We start from the raw sequence: 6,000 nt of genomic DNA, 5'->3' as shown, positions 1-6,000 counted from the left end.
GTGGGATGGATTGGTAACTTCAGATTTGGGGTGGTAACTGCCTGCCAAAGCAGCGCAACAGGTGTGGCAGGGACTTCCTCCCGGGTGGGGTAGCGTGGCTTGGAGCAGGACTGCTAGTGCGCAGAATCCTCTGGGACTAGCTGAGGACTCGCTGCTCACTCTGCTCTTCCCTTCCCAGCCTCAGCTGCTCATCTGGGAGGTGGGAAAAACTTTTGGGTTCCTCTTTGGGCTCAGAGTTGGGTGCTAATGAGGCCTACAGTTGGCAGACCTCATGCTCTGGCCTTTCCCCTTAGGATGCCACCTGCTCAGGCAGAGGGAGAGCAGGAGACCTTGTGTGTGGGGGGCTGGGCAGGCAGGAGGCTGGCACAGAGGCACAGAGCACTGGATTGCTGGGAGCTCCCTCTGTCCAAGGGTGCCCACCCACGCAATGCAGCTACCCCAACCTCTCAGTGCTATCCCCAGAAACCCCAAGGGCAGGTGGTAAGCCATCGGGGGGGGGGGGGGGGGCTCTCAGCATTTAGCATCTGTTTCCAGAGACCCCTCAGGTGAGAAGGTGAGTGGGAGGAGAGTGAGGTCACTTGGAGGAGTGGTCGGGACCCCTGAGCAGGCTGTATGTTTTTGTTTTCTTTTTGTGCCCATACTAGGGTTTGGACTATGGACTTTGAGCTCTTGCTCAGCTTATTTTTTTCCCTCGCCTCAAGATTGTCATCCTATCACTTGAGCACACTCTTTTGTTGGCTAATTAGAGATGAGTCCCTTTGATTTGTTTGCCTGGGCTGACTTTGAACCAGGACCTTCAAACCTCAGCCTCCTGAGTAGCTAGAATTACAGATGTGAGCCAGCCATGTCTGGCTCCTTGCTCTCTTTCAATGGCAGAAGTAGAGACAAGAAATAAGCACACTGTGCGTTCACCCACAAAACCCATGGGGTCCTTCTAGATAGCATTTGTTTTGTTTCCTTACTTTTGGTTTTAGCTTTTTTTGATCGGTTGCGGGCTTGAACTAGGGACCTGGGCACTGTTCCTGAGCTCTTTTTGCTCAAAGCTAGATCTCTAGTGCTTTGAGCCACAGCACCACTTCTGGCTTTCTGGTGATTAGTTGGAAGTAAGAATCTCATGGATGGCTGGGAGTTTGGCGTAGTGGTAGAGTGCTTACCTAGCATGCATGAAGACCCCAGTTCAATTCCTCGGTACCACATACATAAAAAAAGCTGCAAGTGGTGCTGTGGCTCAAGTGGTAGAGCTCTAGCCTTGAGAAAAAGCCCAAGGACAGTGCTCAGGCCCTGAGTTCAAGCCCCAGGACTGGCAAAAAAAAAAAAAAAAAAAGAATCCCATGGACTTTCTTGCCTGTGCTGGTTTTGAACTGGGACTCTCGGATCTCAGCCTTCTGAGTAGCTAGCTAGGGTTATAGGTGTGAGCCATTGGTGCCAGGCTCTAGGCAGCTTTTTGAACCTTTTCTGAGAGGTTCAGTTTGGGTGGCCCTGGGCAGCGGGGAAGCTCAGAGGCTAGGCCAGAACCCTCTGCTACATAGGAGACCCAGGAGAGAGTTGGGAGAGACCAGACTGAATGGAAGGGGGCGCGGGGAAATGGCCTCTGTGGCACGGCCTGACTCTCACCTGTTTCTTTTCTAAGGACTGGGTCTGCTTAGCATCCTGGGTGGGCAGGGGAATTTAGTACTTCTCCAAGAGGTGGGGTGCCCGGGCAGCCAGGGCCACCTGGAGTGAAGGGAGGTCTTCAAGGTCATGGCCCAGGAGATTCTTGGGGCAGGTGCGGGGAGATGGCGGCCCCTTCCCTCCCCTCTCGTCCCCTCCTTTGTCTCTCCTCTCCTCCCAGCCCCTCCAGCTCTGGGCCAGGCCCAGCTTCCCCGGCCAGCTTGCGCCTTGCCCCCCTGTGCTGCCCACTGCCCTCTGGGGATGGGAGTGTGTTCGGATGTGAGTGGTGCTTTTGGGGGGGACGGGAGTGAGATGGGGGGACAGGCTACTGGAGGAGGGCAAGGGCCTACCCCCCTGCACCTGGAGGAGGGGTGGCAGGTCCCGGGGGCTCCGCGCCCGGGGCGGGAGCGCCTAGCAGAGGGAAGGGCTGTGGTTGGATCTGGCGCGGGGTTCAGGGACCGAGGGGGGCGGGGGGGGGGACAAGGAGAGGGCGGAGCCTCGCGGCGCTCCCCTCCCCCTCTTTCTTAAAGGGCCCGCGCGCGGCGGCGCTGGGACAGGGTCGGCCGCGCCCCGCCCGCCGCAGGTCGAGCGCCGCCGGGTGCCCAGGCGCCGGGCGAGTGCGCTGGTGGGGAGGGGGGGCTCGGTCACTCGCGCTCGGCGCCCGCCCGCAGCCCTCCCGCCCCTCCCGCTCCTCCCCCCCGCCTCTCCTCCCTCCCTCCTGCCGTCCGTCCCCACCTCTGCTCAGCTTTCCCACCGCCGCCACTCCAGCACCTGAGGGGACCGAGGCCGGCGCCGGGAGCTCCGACAGGCGGCGGAGGGACGGGACGGCCACCCCGCGGCCTCCGCATGGCCCCGCCGTGAGGGGCTGCGCCCAGCGGCCGGGACCCGGCCGGTGAGTGGGGCGGCCGGGCGGCCGCGTCCCGGGGCCCCGCGCGCTCGGGACCCGCCCCTCCCCGGTGAGGCCTCCCGGGGCCCGGGAGGGGGCGCGGAGGGTGGGAAGGGGGCGCACGCGGGGCGCCGGGAGCCGCCCTCCGCCCTCCGCGCCCGCCGGGTCTGCTAACAAAGCTACGTTTGGAGAGCAGTTCGGCCGGGCTGGAGCATCCCAAGGATGCGGTTGTCATGGAGACGGGGCCGAGCGCGGAAGCCCGGGGCGGCTGGGCCGGGGCCGGGGTCCCGGCCGGCGGGGAGGGAGGGTCGGGCGGGCCGGCCGGTGGTCTCCGGACTCGGCCTCCGGCCCCCTCCCCCTTTGGTGCCATCCCGCGCCGGCGGGGCGGGGGCGGGAGCCGCGGCGGCTCGGGGTCGGGCCGGCGGCTGTGGGGGGCTGGGGCCTGCGGGCAGCCGCCTGGGCCGCCGCCGAGCGCCTCCGAGGGTTGACGTCTGCTTCCAGTTTCCCAACTTTGATAGCCGGGCAGGCCGGCCAGGCCTCGCGGAGCCGGGCTGGAGGACGGGGGCGTGGCTGGCGGCCGGGCCCGAGCCACATAAAGGCGGTGGCAGCCTCGGGGAGGAGGGGGCCTCGGAGCCAACTGCAGGGCTGGGTGGGGCAGGGAGTCCAGATGTGGAGACCACCCTGCCCCGTGGGCCTCCCCCGCCCCAGACTCCTTGTTGTTCCTGGAGGATGGGGCGCTGCCCCCTTGAATGAGAAGTGGGGGCATTGTTTTTTTTGCACAGGCCCTGGGGCCACTGCCCACTGTCCACCCCTTTGTCTTGGGGCCATCTTGTGGGGTCCAGAAATGGGGAGGGGGGAGAAACCAATGTAGCAGTCACCATGGAAGAGGGTCCGAAAGCCAGGCTGACCTGAGGGAGAGGGCTCAGGCTTTGGTCAGCACAGGTGGGCAGCCTGAGTCTGCCGAGGGGGGCATCTAGGGTCTCCTTGGGCTCCCCTAGTCCTCCTTCCAGACTGCAGAGCTAAGAGGCTAGGCCTGCGGGATCCATGGGTAGGGGACATGGAGACCACCTCTACTCCCTGCCCTGGCCTGGCAGGTGCAGTTATTCTCACTCTCCTGAGACACCGGAAGCCCTGCCTCTCAGAGAAGGCACAAGTTCTGTGTCCTGGGATCCTGGGGTGGGAAGAATAGACCAGCTGTTCTCCCCTGCCTACCCGGTGTGTCTGGAGGGGAGAGCTTCCCTCCCCAAAGCCCTTTTCTCCCAGGGTCTGGTCGGAGCCAGTGGCCTTTTCTGTGCCAGTACTGGGGCTTGCACTCAGGGCCTGGGTGGTGGTCCTTAGCTTTTTCACTCAAGGCTGGAGCTTTCCTGATTGAGCCCAGCACCATTTCTGGCTTTTTGGTGGTTTCTTGGAGATAAGAGTCTCACAAACTTTCTGGCGTCCAACTGATCCTCAGATTTCAGCTGCCCAGGTATGGAGGATTCCATGTGTGAGCGCCTTGTACCCCACTTAGACAGTAGCTTCTGAGTGGGGCCCCTGGAACATTTGGTCCTAGGGGAGACATGGCAAGCACATGGCAAGAACTCTTGGGGTTTCCACACATGAGGGTGGGTGAGGCTCAGCTAAAAATAGAGGGATGGCTGAAGTGTCCTAGAGAGGCAAGGGCTGCCTCTTGCAGAGTTGAAGCCTCAGGGCTTTGAGATTTGTCCCCAGGGGTGTCCCTTCTCTCTGGATGCTTGTTCTCATTTTACAACTATGGGTTACATGTGCCACAACCAGACTTGATTGGTGCCCACTTCTGGGGTCTTTCTTGAAGGATAGGAAAAAAGCTAGCCAGAAAGAATGGCTTCCTCTTCCTGACAGGACTGAGAGTCCTGTGCTGGGGCATCAACCTGCCCAGCCTCCATCTATGGACCACTGCCTCCTGGTACCGGGCACTACGCCAGCAGATAGTCTTTATGAGGAGCACTGCCAGTGCTCCCCCGCTGTGGGAGACATGCTGGAGCCATGGAGCACTGTCTGTTCAGTCTCTTGGTTAGTAAGCATCAGAGAGGCAAGACAGACATGGGCAGAACTTCCTGATGCTCAGACCTGGGTCCCGAGCCCTCATGCTCTTCTTCCCTGGAGGTATAGCTTAGGAAAAAGATGGGCCTGAGGACATCTTCATCTGGACAAGTGTGACCTAAGGGGAAACTGAGGCACCACATTTGGGGCCTCCTACAGAGACAGGATGAAGGGATTCTCATTCCGGACTTCCGCTTGTGGGAGACTGATGCTGCCTCTGGAGACAGACGATACTCTAGACCTGCTTTGCCAGATGGTCTTTTCCAGGAAAATCTGTTTTGAGCGGCATCTTATGTCTGAGGCTCCATATTTAGCCTAGCTCCTCACATAGGAGGATACACTCAGGCTGTCATCTTCCTAGGGGGTGTTTGAGGAGTGGGTGGGCCTGGGACCAAACCTGGCTTCTTGCCACAGCTCAGTAGAGGTGGGAGAGGGGCCTACATGCCTGCCTAGCTGTGGCCTACCCTGATGATTCCCCTTGGGACTGGCTGCTTTCTTACAGTCTTTGTTCCCAGGGAAGTTTTCTCATAGAGGAGTCTGCATCCTGGGGGTCTAGCCTTCTCCTCCTCCCCCCTTGCTTTCTGCAAAGTAGTGACTCATTCTAGTTGGTGTCTGGCTGGCCGAGGTGACTTATGTCCAGCCTATGATAGGCTCATGGCCCCAGATTGCTACTAGTTTGGGGACAGAGAGGTCCCCTTGTCCTGACCGTCTGCCTCTCAGCAACTCTCTTTGGAACATCTCCCCGTGCCCCCCTTCTTTTACTTCCCTTTCTATCTCTCACACCTGATAGTGTAATGAATGCCCACCTATAGGCCTTTACCTAGAGACCTAGATTTGCTGGTGTTAACATTTTGCTTCATTTGTTTTTCTCTTTCTCCTTCAATCTTTGGAAAGTAAGGCGCACACATCATAAGTCTTCACCTCGAAACACTTTGGCATGAATTTCCTGAGACAATGGCATTTCTCTGCCAAAACAAAGCTACATGATTATCAAACCCAAGGGACTTGGTAATGATGGGATGTGACCTCATATGTGGTCTGTATTCAAGTGTTCTCTACTTGTTCCAGTGATGCTCTTTATAGCTACTTAATTTTTACTTGATGAAGGAGCACATAATCTAATGATTATAATAATTTGTTTTTGGGGGCCAGTACTAGGGCTTGAACTCAGGGATTTGGGTGCTGTCCCTTAGCTTTTTGTTCAAGGCTGGCACTGTACCACTTGAGCTGGTTTGTTGGTAGTTTATAGAGTATCATGGACTTTCTTGCCTGGGCTGGCTTTGAACCATAATCCTTAGATCTCAGTCTCCTGAGTAGTTAGAATTATAGGCATGAGCTATTGGCACTCATCTATAATAAAACCTACTAATCTGGATTAAACTTGATTTTCTGTGTTTCTTTTT

General features: G+C 58.3%; 1 protein-coding gene across 2 annotated transcripts in view; it reads left to right on the top strand.

Moving 5' to 3' along the window:
* Positions 1-2,329: 2,329 nt before the first annotated feature.
* Psd2 (pleckstrin and Sec7 domain containing 2) overlaps positions 2,330-6,000 on the top strand; it is a 54,154-nt gene continuing 50,483 nt past the window's right edge. Inside the window, exon 1 of one of the 2 annotated variants that reach the window (XM_090331408.1) lies at positions 2,330-2,542. The gene's annotated coding sequence lies outside the window, so the exon portion shown is untranslated. The remainder of the gene's footprint in view (positions 2,543-6,000) is intronic. The other variant, XM_090331407.1, reaches the window with a different exon arrangement.

Source organism: Megascapheus bottae, chromosome 4 (assembly GCF_031878675.1).
Source record: "Megascapheus bottae isolate mThoBot1 chromosome 4, mThoBot2.hap1, whole genome shotgun sequence".
NCBI lineage: Eukaryota > Metazoa > Chordata > Mammalia > Rodentia > Geomyidae > Megascapheus > Megascapheus bottae.
The sequence above is the reverse complement of the archived record's forward strand: the minus strand, read 5'-3'. Positions and strand labels throughout refer to the sequence as shown.